This window comes from Sinohyriopsis cumingii, chromosome 2 (genome assembly GCF_028554795.1).
Source record: "Sinohyriopsis cumingii isolate HCF-2022 chromosome 2, ASM2855479v2, whole genome shotgun sequence".
NCBI lineage: Eukaryota > Metazoa > Mollusca > Bivalvia > Unionida > Unionidae > Sinohyriopsis > Sinohyriopsis cumingii.
In genome coordinates this window covers 134206025-134219812 of record NC_142962.1, presented here as the reverse complement: position 1 = coordinate 134219812, position 13788 = coordinate 134206025, and the positions used below count along the sequence as shown (strand labels likewise).

Sequence of the window (13788 nt, the reverse complement as noted above, 5' to 3'; positions counted from 1 at the left end):
CGAACCGAATATAACGCACATATAAGTGATTTCACAAACACTCAAAAGAAATTAATGAAATTAACGAAAGAGCCAATCAAGTTAACGAAAACGCCGCTAAAGCCGTCAGGGATACCGCCGAAGCTATCAAAAATATTAACGAGTCTATTAGACAAATTAATCAAGTAGCCATCGAAACCAGCTCGATGACCAACGTAGCTATTAGACGAGTTGATGAAACCGCCGCTGAAACAAACAGAAAAATATCCGAAATTAACAAAAAAATTACTAGCATCGAAGCAAGTATTGAAACACTTAAGGGATTTGAAGCCATGATACCTGGAGTTATCGCGAAAACTAGCTTTATTAAGATCCCGCCGGCGATACCTTCGGCGCAGGCCAACAATCTCACTTTTATCATGTCAACGGGAGAATTAACGTGGACGCAGGAAAATAAAACTCTCAAATACACCGCGTCAGTTACTGGCGTGTATCGGTTAGATGTGTTCTCGTAAACGAGATTTAGAATCATAACCAAAGAATACGACTGGAAACATGTTAATGAGCGATTCCTTGGATTTTTAAATATTGTGATGAACAAAGGCGTCGAAGAAATATTTACGCTAGAACCACCTGAAAAAGCAGTACCAGTAACGCCAACGCCGGCATGGTGGGCTATGGAATTTATCGTCGAAACACCCAAATTGTTCACAATATAAATAATATAAGGACGCCGTCCGATTACAGATACAATCAGGCGCGTGAGTGGCAAAATTCACTGAAACTCATCATAGATACGTATCAGGCAAAAATAAAAAAATATCAGCGACGATTAGTTATCATCCACATTGTTGTTTACTCTGTATCGGCAGTCGTTGCCGGAACTGGAATAGTATTATCCGCGGTAACAATGATGGCGCCGGTTGCAGTTACGATCTGTATTTGTGCGACGACGACGCTTGCTAAAGTTCTTAATATTATTGCAAAAAAAATATCATCGTGCACGAATGAAAAATTATTCTCGTACGTGGTAAAAGTATACGCGGCAACGATCTTGTACACGAAATTATCTTCGTTGATATCAGAAAGTCTTAACGAGGGAAACATCTCCGATTTTGAATTTTTCGCGATGATAAAAATCTACACCCAGGCTGATATTAAAGTTACAGATAATAATAATGTCGGAGTTATCTCAGATCATGACAAACACGACCCCGCGAGTAACAACAATGATATCGGCGAGCTCGACTATGCCAGAATTTAATATTAATTTTCCGATAGCAATCTCCGTTAACGAAATCGCTCTGTCGCAGATGCGAGTATACCACAGCTGGCCTAATATTAGATCAAAATCATTTGGTGCATCATTGTCAAATAACACATTTGTTTTTGCCAATAAAAATAAAACTGACGGCACTCCAGATTAGACCGTTGTTGGATTACCAACAGGTAGTTATCAGGTCGACGAAATCAATAATGAGTTGCTGTATAAAATAAAAAATATAACAGGAGATAATGAACCTGGAATAAAAATAACCGCACATGAACCGACGTTAACTTCGATCATCGAGGTAAAATCGCCGTATATTATTGATATTTATGCGAGTTCAGTCAGAACCATTCTAGGTTGGCCTGAAAATGCGCCGCTACAACAACTACGGAAGTATTTTCAGGAGTGTATTTTTGATGTATCAAGTTCATGTCGTGAGATCATCGAGGTTGTGAAAAATTTAGATACGTTCGCGTATGACATGGAAAGCACCAACTATTACTTAGTTCAGGCAATAATAGATGAGAAATCAGATGATAAAAATTTTTAACCGCGTATAAGCAAACCGAAGCGACGTTGCCAAATTATAAACTTCCCCGGTTATACCGCACCTGAATTAAGAAAATCTGTCACTGACACCATTGATGAGTTATTTCCTGAATTACTAACCGCGTGGAGAAAAAAACTACCACCACCAAGTATACTTAAGCATAATAATAGTCAAAACGGAGAAGGACGGCATATTTCACCAGGTATCGTAAATATAACAACCGTCGTCGCAGTTAATCTTGATTGTGACGTCGTCGAAGGCAGCTATAGCGCCGACGCAACAGTGTCAAATCAGGTTCAGCGAGGATTTGTTCTTCACTCGTTTTCGCCAAAAGAACCACCGGGATATTTAATTATACAAGAACCAATTAATCCGATTTATCTGCGGTGCCATAATAGTTTGTTATCGAGAATTAATTTTAGGTTAACAGATCAGTCTGGAAATCTACTTGATATGCGCGGAGAAACGTTAAGTATTAATCTGCTAGTAAGATCTTTGATCTTTGATCTTAAACCTCTTGTGGGGTGTCCTGGTTGTCTAGGGGTGGGGTTCTTCTTATAGACTTTAACGAGTTATGAGAAGTTCCCCTGGTCCTTATTCAGAAGGTTAATTCTGGACACTATATTATTTATTGACTAAATATATTTATGGCTACGAGCCCCCAGTCAGCAATGCCGACAGTTAAATTAAAAGAAATACAAAGATGAAATTTAAACAATAACAATTTAATAAATGAAATTTAAAAGAATTTAAAGTAATCAATGTCTCTCTTTCACCCAATGATCCCTTTGATCATCATTTAAGTTCACAGTGTGAGGAGATTTTTCCCTTCTTGAGTGCTACTCATCTAAATCTCTTCGTTCCCTTGTCTTTCTCTCCTTTCGTGATCTCCACTTCCGCTTCCTCTTCTATAATCCTTGTTCCTTGCCGTTATCTTGACTTCCGGTTCCTCTTCTAGTATCCGGAACCCTTGACGGTATCCCTTGAGGTCACCCGAAATTCACTCGGTATCTCTCACCGTCACCCGAAATTCTCTGAACTTCTCTCGTCCCCCGAAATTCTCTGAAATTCTTTCGTCCCCCGAAAGCTTCCTGTTGAAAGGTATAATGCATTAGCATAGGGTTATAAAAATCTTCCCTCACACTACGTCACTGAACTGAACCATCAGTTTAAGGCGGGACATTTGGGTCGCGCATGCGCACACATCGAAATTCCCATACACTTCCGCCGCTTACAAAAATGGCGCCATAACACAATCACACAAAGGATTCAAATATCTACATACTGAGCCCTATCAGTATATACATACAAAATATTTCAAATATGATTGTACTAAAATATTACTACGATTAGTAATATGACTATCTATATTTATATATATATATTTATATATATTTCCTACACAAGCGTACCAAATCCACAATATTCACATTCAAAGGGTGATAAACGGCAATCCGTTACTCAATGGCAAAATCTATCATTACGTAAACAAACTTCTTGTCTACCAAAATATAACTACGCAAAGAATTACAATATTAATTCTTATAGCGGCTAGCGAGCAATACAATTCTTCACAAATACAAATCGTCCTTTCAAAAGGGCGTAAACGTAATAATCCACGAAATAATATGCACACATATTACTAGCGAAAGAAGAGAACATTTTCGCCTCACCAATAAGGTGTACATAGTAACATTATGAATAATGATGCAACGAATCAACATCGTAATCAATCGTAAACAAAAGTACTAGCTAAAGTCATGAAAAAAAATGCAAAATATTAAGGTCATAATTAACTATTCATACTTCAATACAAGTAAAATGTATACATACGACAAATTCTCTTCAATTAACAGCAGTCGTATCAAGCAGAATCAACGTAACATCCAACTTACCTGATCGAAGCTATTTCATGAATTTCCTAAATTCCGCCAATTTTTACGAATGGCTAACGGAGTGTGTGTCACTGCGACTCTTAAACACCAACTGACGAATTTCAGGCTTGTACAAGTCTTATGCCAGTTTCTCGAATCAAGTCCCACCTACAACGCATCCCGATTGGATGGCGACGGACTCTGGTCATTTGATCGAACTGTCAATCATAAAAATGTCAGTCTGTGTGTCCCCATGTACTGTCCAGCCTACCATTGTCGGCTTCCGGCTCTTTGAAGTTGTCTACGTCACGTGTTCCCATGTACAAAGATTCCCGCCAGATTTCCACTCAAGAGCTCAAACAAAGACTGGGTTACGTAAGAGGATCAGCCAACTTAGGTACTTGGAAAAACAAAGCTTACCTGGCTCCACTTACAGACTTATAAATACATGTATAATACAAGGGGTTGGGGTAAAACATCACACCTCTCGTAAACAAAAACAACAAAAAAACAGATAAAAACCAATAAATATTAGCAAAAATATCTTTTTTTTAATTTTCACAATTTTAATGGGGTGATTGGTAGTCAAAATCAAATAATTGCTTGATTTTATTTTTTTGAGTAGGTAATTGGTAGTCAAAATCAAATGTTAGTTTTAATTTTGTAATTTGATGGGGTATTTACGTGAAATGTCAGTAAAAAAAATAAATTCAGTAAATAACAAATAATTTCAGTAAAAAAACAAATAATTTCAGTAAATAACAAATAATTTCAGTAAATTAAATTTACTTTTCGTCATTTACTATTTTTCTTAATTGCCTTACGCGAGTATTAATTTTTTTTTTTTTGCTTCATATTCGTCAGTTAACTCTGATCTGATTTTTTCGATCGCCACCGACAACGGAGCGAAATCTTTTATCGATGACACATCGACGGATGCCAACGACTGATACATCGCCGATTGAATATTTTTATATACTTTTATTCAGCCGGCAAAACGTACCTACCTTCGTGTTTGTTCTGAGCAAGCGTTTCAGAGTCATCGATGATATTTTCAACATCTAACTCGTCCGATAGAATTATGTTTTTAATTTTTAATTTCTCAATAGCGTCAATTACATTGCTGATATTTTCTTCGTTCATTATAGTAAATATTATATTTCTAATACAAAAAAATGTGAATATATAAATTATATTGTTAAAATTTAATCATCTAATATCAAAGGAACGTAGAAAAATTTGATCCAGTCACCGAATTTATATGAAAATGTTGATTTGGTTATTTTTTCTGCAACATATCGCACTGTGGCCGAATGAATACCAAAATATCTACCAGCGGATCTCATCGACACAAATATAATTTCCTCGCCAGTTTCAGTATTTACTGATTTAACAGCTTTGGCGCATCTGTTATTACGACCGGTATTTCCTGATTTTAAATTTTCACTTTGAGTAACTGCTTGAAGGTTTTGTATTGAGTTATTTAATTTATCTCCGTCGACATGATCGATTACAAGGCCATCTTTTATTGGTCCGTTAAAACACTCGAAAATAAAACGATGATTCAGATAATTTTTATTTCCTGCGTTAAATCTGAGATAACCAGCATTATTAACAATACCAACTGGATTTTTTGTTTTACAGTTTCTAACCACGCCATCGCACGATGCTTCATAGTTACTGATGGTTGGATGCTTCACAAATATGGAATTCATATACTAAATATCATTTGTCTAAATCAAAGTTTGCTTGGAAACCTATTTAGATAATCCTCCTCGCATTTGATGACAGTATCGCTGGTGATATTTTTTATCTTAGTGTCGTTTGAGTTCTCGGTAGCGTTTTGCGCCACAACATAAACATAGCCGATTTTTTCCTCGTAATCCAATATTACATTTTATACATCTGATTGGCCCATAGTTACCTACGCGAATAGCCTGCATATGCTCGCCACAAAATTCACGCTTGCACGATTTTTCGCAGCAAGATAACGAACCGACAAGTATCCATTTGCAATGATTCATTATTGTATTAGATATTTGTCTAAAATATAACAATGGATTTGTTTGACCTTGACGAAGTTGACGTTGATATATCTGACACTAATAAATCCAAAGAAGAGTTTCTTAGCGACGGAGCGATTCATACGTGGTCGACGTGGAAAACAAACGAAATCGATAATACTATGACCGATGAGCGGGCAAAAAGTATAATTGATTATATTAAAATTAACCACGCCGATGAGAAATTTATCTTCGGAATAAAATGTATTGCACAAATGTCCGACGATGTTTGGGTTATTCGAGATAAACGCGATCCTGTTATTAGTGGGGAAAAAAAATGTGATTTTATCTGCTAGTTCGAAGCCTGGTTTGTTAACCGGCATAGACAAACCATACTACGCTAGATCTTACCCGGTTACCGCGGTTGTGTATGGAATTTATCGGCTAAATATTCGACCATATGTTAAAAATCTGGCCTTGATCAAATTATCTCCGGGAATAATCTGCGTAGTTGAGCGAGTAATAGAACATCTAAAAAATACAAAACGCGGATCTGGTTTGACCGATTTAAGGTTATCTATGATAAATACTTGGGCGAAATCGGTCGTTAACGGCGCGTCAATAAGCGACGTTGCTGCGTTGTCGGGAAAATTAAAATTTCCAATAACGGTAAAGTCGTTATCGGGGGAAATTTTATATGTCTCCATATAAATCTCGAGGAGCGCCGATCAATATAATTGATCATAATTCTCATGCGTGGACGAGTGCGGTAACGATATTTCCGCGAGATCGCACTGTTAAATTTTATTCAGAATCTATGGAAATGTTCGATTTTATTTACAAAATAAGCAAATCAGATCCAGTGTCGATGTGATTGTTTCGCAGCGATGAAGAATACGATCAGCTTGTGCGACCTAACGGTGACGTGTACAGAAATAAACTGATACATGACTCAATAAGTGAATTTGCGGAAAAACTCTCGATAAATTCCTAGCAATTATCTAGTTGTTTTACTGTTCCATCAGTTGCTGCTCACGCTGCCAGGGAAAAAAATCTTTGGAAGCCAACGCGAGGTGAGTTTTTTAAAGATATCCAAGAAAGTTGCGTCGAATAAGGACACGGCGGATTATGGAACACCAAATACGATTACACAGATATGATATCGTTTGACATGGTTGCGTGTTATCCTGGAAGTTTTCTAGGATATGGCGATTGTGCTAAATATTTTGCTCAATTCTGGCATCCTTGTAGCGAAATGACGAGAGTGTCAATTAATGGTCCGCTGCCAGATTTTCCCATTACCGGATTCGCTCGCGTTGTATCATTTAAATTTGCCGATAATTTGCATAAAATTTGTTATGTTTGATTTGGAAAACATTTCTCGCAACGACGCTGGGTTCGCACGGCGTTACTTCGATATATGCTAGATTCGGCGATCTTAACGTCGTTGATAGTCAGTGAAGCGATTATATCGTATAAAAAACAAACTGACGTCTGGTTGCCAACTGATCACGACGACAAGACAGCAAAAGACCTAGGTAGGAGAATAATTGGAAAATTTACCGAAGGTGGCGCGTACGATCATCAACGACATCATTACAGGTTAATCATCGACGATGCCGAATTAGATTTTATAATTGCTGATACAACCGAGAAAAATACATTTCGTAGTCGAGAAAATATTCATCTTATTGACGGAACAAAATTAGGTACCGTAGTTAGTTATCTCGATGGGAATCGCCTCAATATACCCATTGAAGATCTTCGATGCTCGCATATGTGAATATAAATTTACTTTCCATAATAAATAAATTTCCCAATGACGCAGTTAGAGTAGCTACTGATCCATTCTATGTTGATAAAAAATACTCATCGCTGCTAGAGAATTTATCTGGTGATGGTTCATGGGGCACGTGGAGAGGAAAAAAACGAAGATATTCTTGATTATTGTGAATCCGCGAATGTCGCAGATAGTGATGAATATCATTTTAGTGAGATATCGGAAATTTCCTCGTCGCCGTGCGTGCACGATCCGATATCGAGACATAAATTTATTTACGTAAACGGGTCAGGAGATTCAGGCAAAGCAACTGGAGTGATCAAATTATTTAAAAACTCCGATTTAATCGTGTTAACACCGACACATAGATTAGCAAAGGAAATGAAGCATCGTGGAGTTAATTCTTGTACTTATCATAGTTATTTCAAATACAGCGGAGGGGTATGGAATTGTTCACGAATGGGTGACAAAAACGTCAATAAAGTAATCATGTTCGATGAAATTTGTGCAGTTCCATTAGAAACGTTAAAATTATTTCTCGATTGGTTATCGTTGAAAAATACCGCCGTAATTATGTGCGGCGATCAAGGTCAACCAGGTCCAATTGATGGTGAATCGCCGCATGACTGGCTAAAGAATTTTGTTGATTATTACGAGGAAATCGACGCCGATTATCGATCTCTCGATGCGGCGCTGGCTGAATTTAAAAAATTAATTCGATTACAATCAAATAAAGTTCACTGCAGCATAATGCGAGAAATAATTCCAGAAACATCAATGAAGGATTTTTTAAACTCATGGAGACCAAATGATTTGATAGCTGCTAGTAGAAAAATAATTCGAGATAAACTACAGCGGGAATCATTTCAACATCAACAGGATAAATTTCCTTCGTTGCCGGTACCATTATGTTATCGGCCAGCTGATACGCGACAACAAAATATTAACGTTGACGTGCCAGGGCAAGAAAGGAAAATTTTGGTATTGAATGAAATCGCCGCCGTCGATATTAAGTTAGCATAAGATGCGCTAAACGCAAATAATCTCCATGGACGCTTGGATATGCAATGACGATTCATTCATCGCAGGGATTAACTATATCAGATACTCGAGTTTGGATCGTCGACGATCGCATATAATGGTCGAATTTAGTCCATTTAGCCGTATCTAGAGTTAGAAAAATATCTCAATTAGCGCGAATAGTTCTTGCGACCGATGAAACGTCACACTGGCGTGTACAGAATGCAACAGACGCGTTACCTAAGCGATTTAGGTGGTAATTGAGTATCTGCGAAAATTATTTGTAGTTCTTCGCGAGTGAATCCGCGCTGAGGAGCTAGCGAATCAAGAATATAAATCGCCGGCCTTCCTGATGACCTTGTCACGGCAGATATTTTATGTCATGTAACGCTCCAGACTGGATGAGTCGCTCTTTTTCGGCCACCTTCAGCTTCGCCGTGCTTATATAAATAACGCACAATAATACTACCTAAAACCGGCCGAGTTGAAAAATCACGTCGTCGAATTGGTATAATTGCCTTTGTAATTGCCATCGCTGGTTTCATGTTTATTGTTCGCGTTATTTCGTTATTTATCGCGTTAATCACATGAGGTAATGTCTGAACCCATTCCTGAGATCGCTCATCAGAAATAAATTCCCTCGCATACTGATATCCAAATAATCGCTCAGCAAGTGTTTTATTGAATCGCTCAACAATTGCCTGATCTCGATGAATTCCAGTGTCCGCGCCGTATATTTGTGTTATTTTTTTTCATTAACGACGATACCGCGCCAAAAAATTCCCTACCAGGGTCAACCTGAAGCAAATTCTGCCATTTTAAAGGTCCTTGTTGATAAATTCTGTTAAACGTGTCTGCAACTTCAGTAGCTGTTTTACTTGCTAACGGTTCTGCTTCTTTGTACCTGCTAGCGATGTCAACGACGGTCAGCACGTATTTGTAAGTACTACCATTAACGGTATTGTGAGGTAAAAACATGATATCGGCCTGATGAACCTCTTTAGGTACGCTAACGTCGAAATGTGCGTGCTTGATTCGTTTTGGAGGAGGAAAATAAATCTGCCAAACGGCCTGCTTAGATAACCATGATGCTGCAACGGAAATTTTAACTTTAGCTCCTTTGGCGAGTTTGGCAATTGCTGCTTTACCACGCCAAAATCCAACCAGAGAATAATAAATCGACTCCATATAATTAACCAGCGCCGAATACTAATTTGCCTTTCGTTGCACCTTTAATTATCCAACTAGCTAAATGTTCTCTGACAGATTTATTAGGTATTGAATTTAGCGGGTGAATTAAATTTACATCAGCGAGATGCCTTTGTTGTAAATCACCGCTTCGGTAAGCAATATCATGAATAAGACAGGCATCATCGATGGCGTTTACTGGTTCCTCGCCAGATTTTGGCATATCATTGTCGAGCCTAAGATCAAGTCGCGTTCCTGGTCCGCAATAATTATATCCGGGAAGATGTTTTTCTCCAGGATATTTCGTCCAGGGAGCGCCAGGTAATTTCATTAATCCTGCGGCGATGTCACCGCCATGTTTCTGTTTTTTTAACCGGTTTTGTTTGTCCAGGGATAAATCTAAATTTTTTTTCTTCCACATACTTCACATGTGCCTGTCCCGGCATATCTGTTACTGCGCCTCATAACCGTAGCTAACCCTATTGTGCCTGTGCGTGAACGACATTTTACACAATATAGATCCATGATAATTATATCATGAATGTAATTGATTTTTCCGCCACAAAAAAAACGCGAACCAGTTAAACATCACGCGGCGCTACCAAATTCGATTAGAATGATAATAATAGGCCCATCAGGATCTGGTAAAACGCAGTTGTTGTTAAATTTGATAAAGAGATGGTTAAAATGGGACAAATTATATTTAGTTGCACCATCTGTCGACGATCAGCGATGCTATGAAGTATTGAAGGATTTTAACGAAAACGCGTCGTTGATAAATAACGACGTTATTGAATTTATCACCGATATAAATGAAGCACCATCCGTCGATGATCTTGACGGGGAAATTAGCAATTTAGTTGTATACGACGACGTTATGCTAGATAAGCAAGCAAATCCATCTAGGATATTTTCTCGTGGACGACATAAAAATACTGACGTTATTTATGTAACTCAGCGGTACACGCAGATACCAAAGGTAATTAGAGATAATTGCAACATTTAAGCGGTATTTAACGGCGTTGACACGCACACGATACGAAATATCCATCAAACTTGGTGTAACGGCGACATGGATATAGTTAAATTCAAAAATTTATTTAGTCATGCTCAGCTAACTCCGCATGGATTTATAACTATAAATTTACATGATCCACGAGCACGATATCGGATCGGTCTCCACCAAATATTTTAAGTTTTTTTTTTATTATGACCAGCATACGTAGGTATACCTATGTGATGTTCACGGACATGGCGGGATCAGAAATAACACCCTGTAGAAGCTTTTTATTTGACAAATGGAGGTTTCTACGGAGAATTATCCCGTAGGACCTTTTATTTGGTGAAAAAAACCTTGGTCTGTTCACCCTCCTTGCTGCTTACCCACTATTTATTTACTACCCAACACTGGTTGTTGTAGCTGATCTGGTGATTTTAGTCGTGGTATGTGTTATTCGCAATTGCATCGACAGGTTTCATGTTAATTCCACTCGTGACCTCTTTGTTTAACGCGGCAACCACATGAGGTAGTATCGCAACCCATTCACGAGATTTGTCCTGAACGTGCAGTAAATCTTGGGCATATTGATATCCAAAGAGTCGCTGTGCATGTGTTTGATTAAATCGTTCAAAGATTGCCTGATCACGATGTATCCGGGTGTATCCACGTCAGATTTTAACATTATGTTATTGCATCAGATTCGTTACTGCAATTCTTTGCCATGATCATCCTGTATCAATTGTGGCCATCGCAGACTGCTAGACGGCCTGGGTTCATGTTGATAAATTCGTTCAAACGCTGCTGAAACCTCAGTTGCTGTTTTAGACAATTACGGTTCAGCAACTTCGTATCTACATGCAACATCTACGAGAGTCAATGCGTATTTGTATCTGCTCCGTTTATGTAGGTCATGTGGTACAAACGATATCTGACTGATGAACTTTGTTGGGTGTGCTGACATCAAACCGTCCATGCTGAATTGTTCTGAGACGTGGAAGATATATTTGCCATATGACCTGTCGTGTCTACCAATCTGTGGCTACAGCACGTATGACACCTGCTGCATCGGCGAGTTTTTTAATTGTCGCTGTTCCTCTCCAATGTCCTCTTGGATTGTAAAAAATCGACTCCATTATGTAATTATTGGCATTTAATTACCCGCTCCCAACACTATTTTACCTTTCATCTCCGATCTTATCAACCAATTCGCGAGTGATTGTCGTATGTTTTTATTCTTTATCGAATTCAGCGTGTGAATAAACTTGACATCCGCGATATGTCGTTGTTGTAGATCTGGATTTTTTTTCGTCAAGTCTAATAGCAAGGCGAGTTCCAGGCCACAGTAATCATATCATGGAAGATGTTTTTCCCCATGATACTTAGCCCATGGCGTTGGTATTTTCCCGAGTACCTTAGTAATATCGCCACCATTTTTTGCAACAGGAATACTCACAAATTTATATTTTTGTGTGCCGAATTTTAGACATTTACCTTGCAAGTGCCGGCGTGTTATTATTCAACGTGGTTGCTCTCAGATATTTTGTACCAGTGACTGTCTTTCATTGAACACAATATAAACGCATGATTACAAATAATATTATATATATACAATATGAACGTAATTGAATTTTCAGCAACACGTGAGCACGTACAGGTCAAGCATCATCCAGTTTTACCAAATTCCATTCGAGCTATTATAATTGGTCCAAATGAGTCGGGTAAAACCCAGTTGCTGTTCAACCTGATAATGAGGTGTCTCAAATGGGACACACTTTATTTAGTAGCGCCATCCGTGGATGACCAACGATGCTATAATGTACTTGAGGAATTTAATGAATCTTCAGCAGCCGAGGACGATGTTATTGAATTTATCACGGAGATTGATGAAGCACCGTCCGTCGAGGATCTTAATGGGGATATCAACAAAATAGTGGTTTACGATGATGTCATAGTTGACAAACAAGCAAATCCAGCAAGAATATTTTCAAGGGGGAGACAAAAACACAGATGGTATTTACGTCACTCAGCGGTACACTCAGATTCTCAAGGTAATTAGAGGAAACTGTAATTTTTGGGGGTTATGTTTAATGATGTCGATACACATGCGCTTCGAAATATTCATCAGACATGGTGTCCCGGCGAAATGGACATAGGTAAGTTTAAAAACTTCTTTGTACATGCTCCAGAAACCCCGCATGGATTCATCACGATAAGTGTAGATGATCAGTCAACACGTTATCAAATTGGTCTCGATAAAATCTTATTTTAAAGGAATACATTTGTTGTATAACGAACCAGGAAAATATTAACGAAATTATCTCTACAATCTAGCAATTTCAGCAAGATGGACGCGCGATTCAACTCAATGTTGAAAAAAAATCAAAAATGATTTTGAGATGATACAGCATCGACGTGAAGAAGGCGCGTACACGCTGGCGACAGAGTATAGATTTATCAAATTACTCCAACGTGAAATGGAATTGTCATCGGAGGATTTACACACAAAACATTATATAGCTAAATTTGTTCCTTTGGCAAGTGCCATCGAAAAAAATACGATCAGATTTGTCTCGACAATATGAAACTCTCAAGCTGCTGTAAGTGCACGTGCAAGACAGTTAAAAACCTTGTATTGGAATCTATTAAGATTCACGCAGAATGAGAAGAATAGCCCAAATAAAAAAGTAACGACAAAAAAATGAATGACTAAAAATGTTATTTTTATATTATTATTATTATTATTATTATTATTATTATTATTATTATTATTATTATTATTATTATTTATCATGGTGTGCTGTCACGGCCCGTCACGCAGATACAAAGAGTGATTTCTTCATGACGTGTGTCCAATAAATTACCGTCTTGGTCGGTTAGACGAAAACGTATTCGTGACAGCAATAGATTATGACATCGTAAATAAACAGGATTAACTGGCACCGAAACAATCAAATGACCCGGTGGAACATCTGGAGAAATGCTTGCCCAGACGTGGTATAGCTAGCGTCGACCTCGTCACACACTCGATTTACAGAAACCGTCGATGTGATATTGACAATACCCGGCGATACATGACGACTACCACCTGTCAGATTGTTATTATGTCGGAGAATATCTGTAGGGC

At 38.1% G+C, this 13788-nt stretch overlaps 1 long non-coding RNA gene across 1 annotated transcript; it reads right to left on the bottom strand.

The window, feature by feature from the left end:
- Positions 1-2508: 2508 nt before the first annotated feature.
- LOC149805883 (uncharacterized) lies at positions 2509-4149 on the bottom strand. The gene is made up of 2 exons (XR_016415020.1): positions 3695-4149; positions 2509-2890 (listed from the first exon to the last, which is right to left on the bottom strand). It is a non-coding gene; the product is annotated as an uncharacterized LOC149805883 (long non-coding RNA).
- Between the last annotated feature and the right edge of the window lie 9639 nt (positions 4150-13788).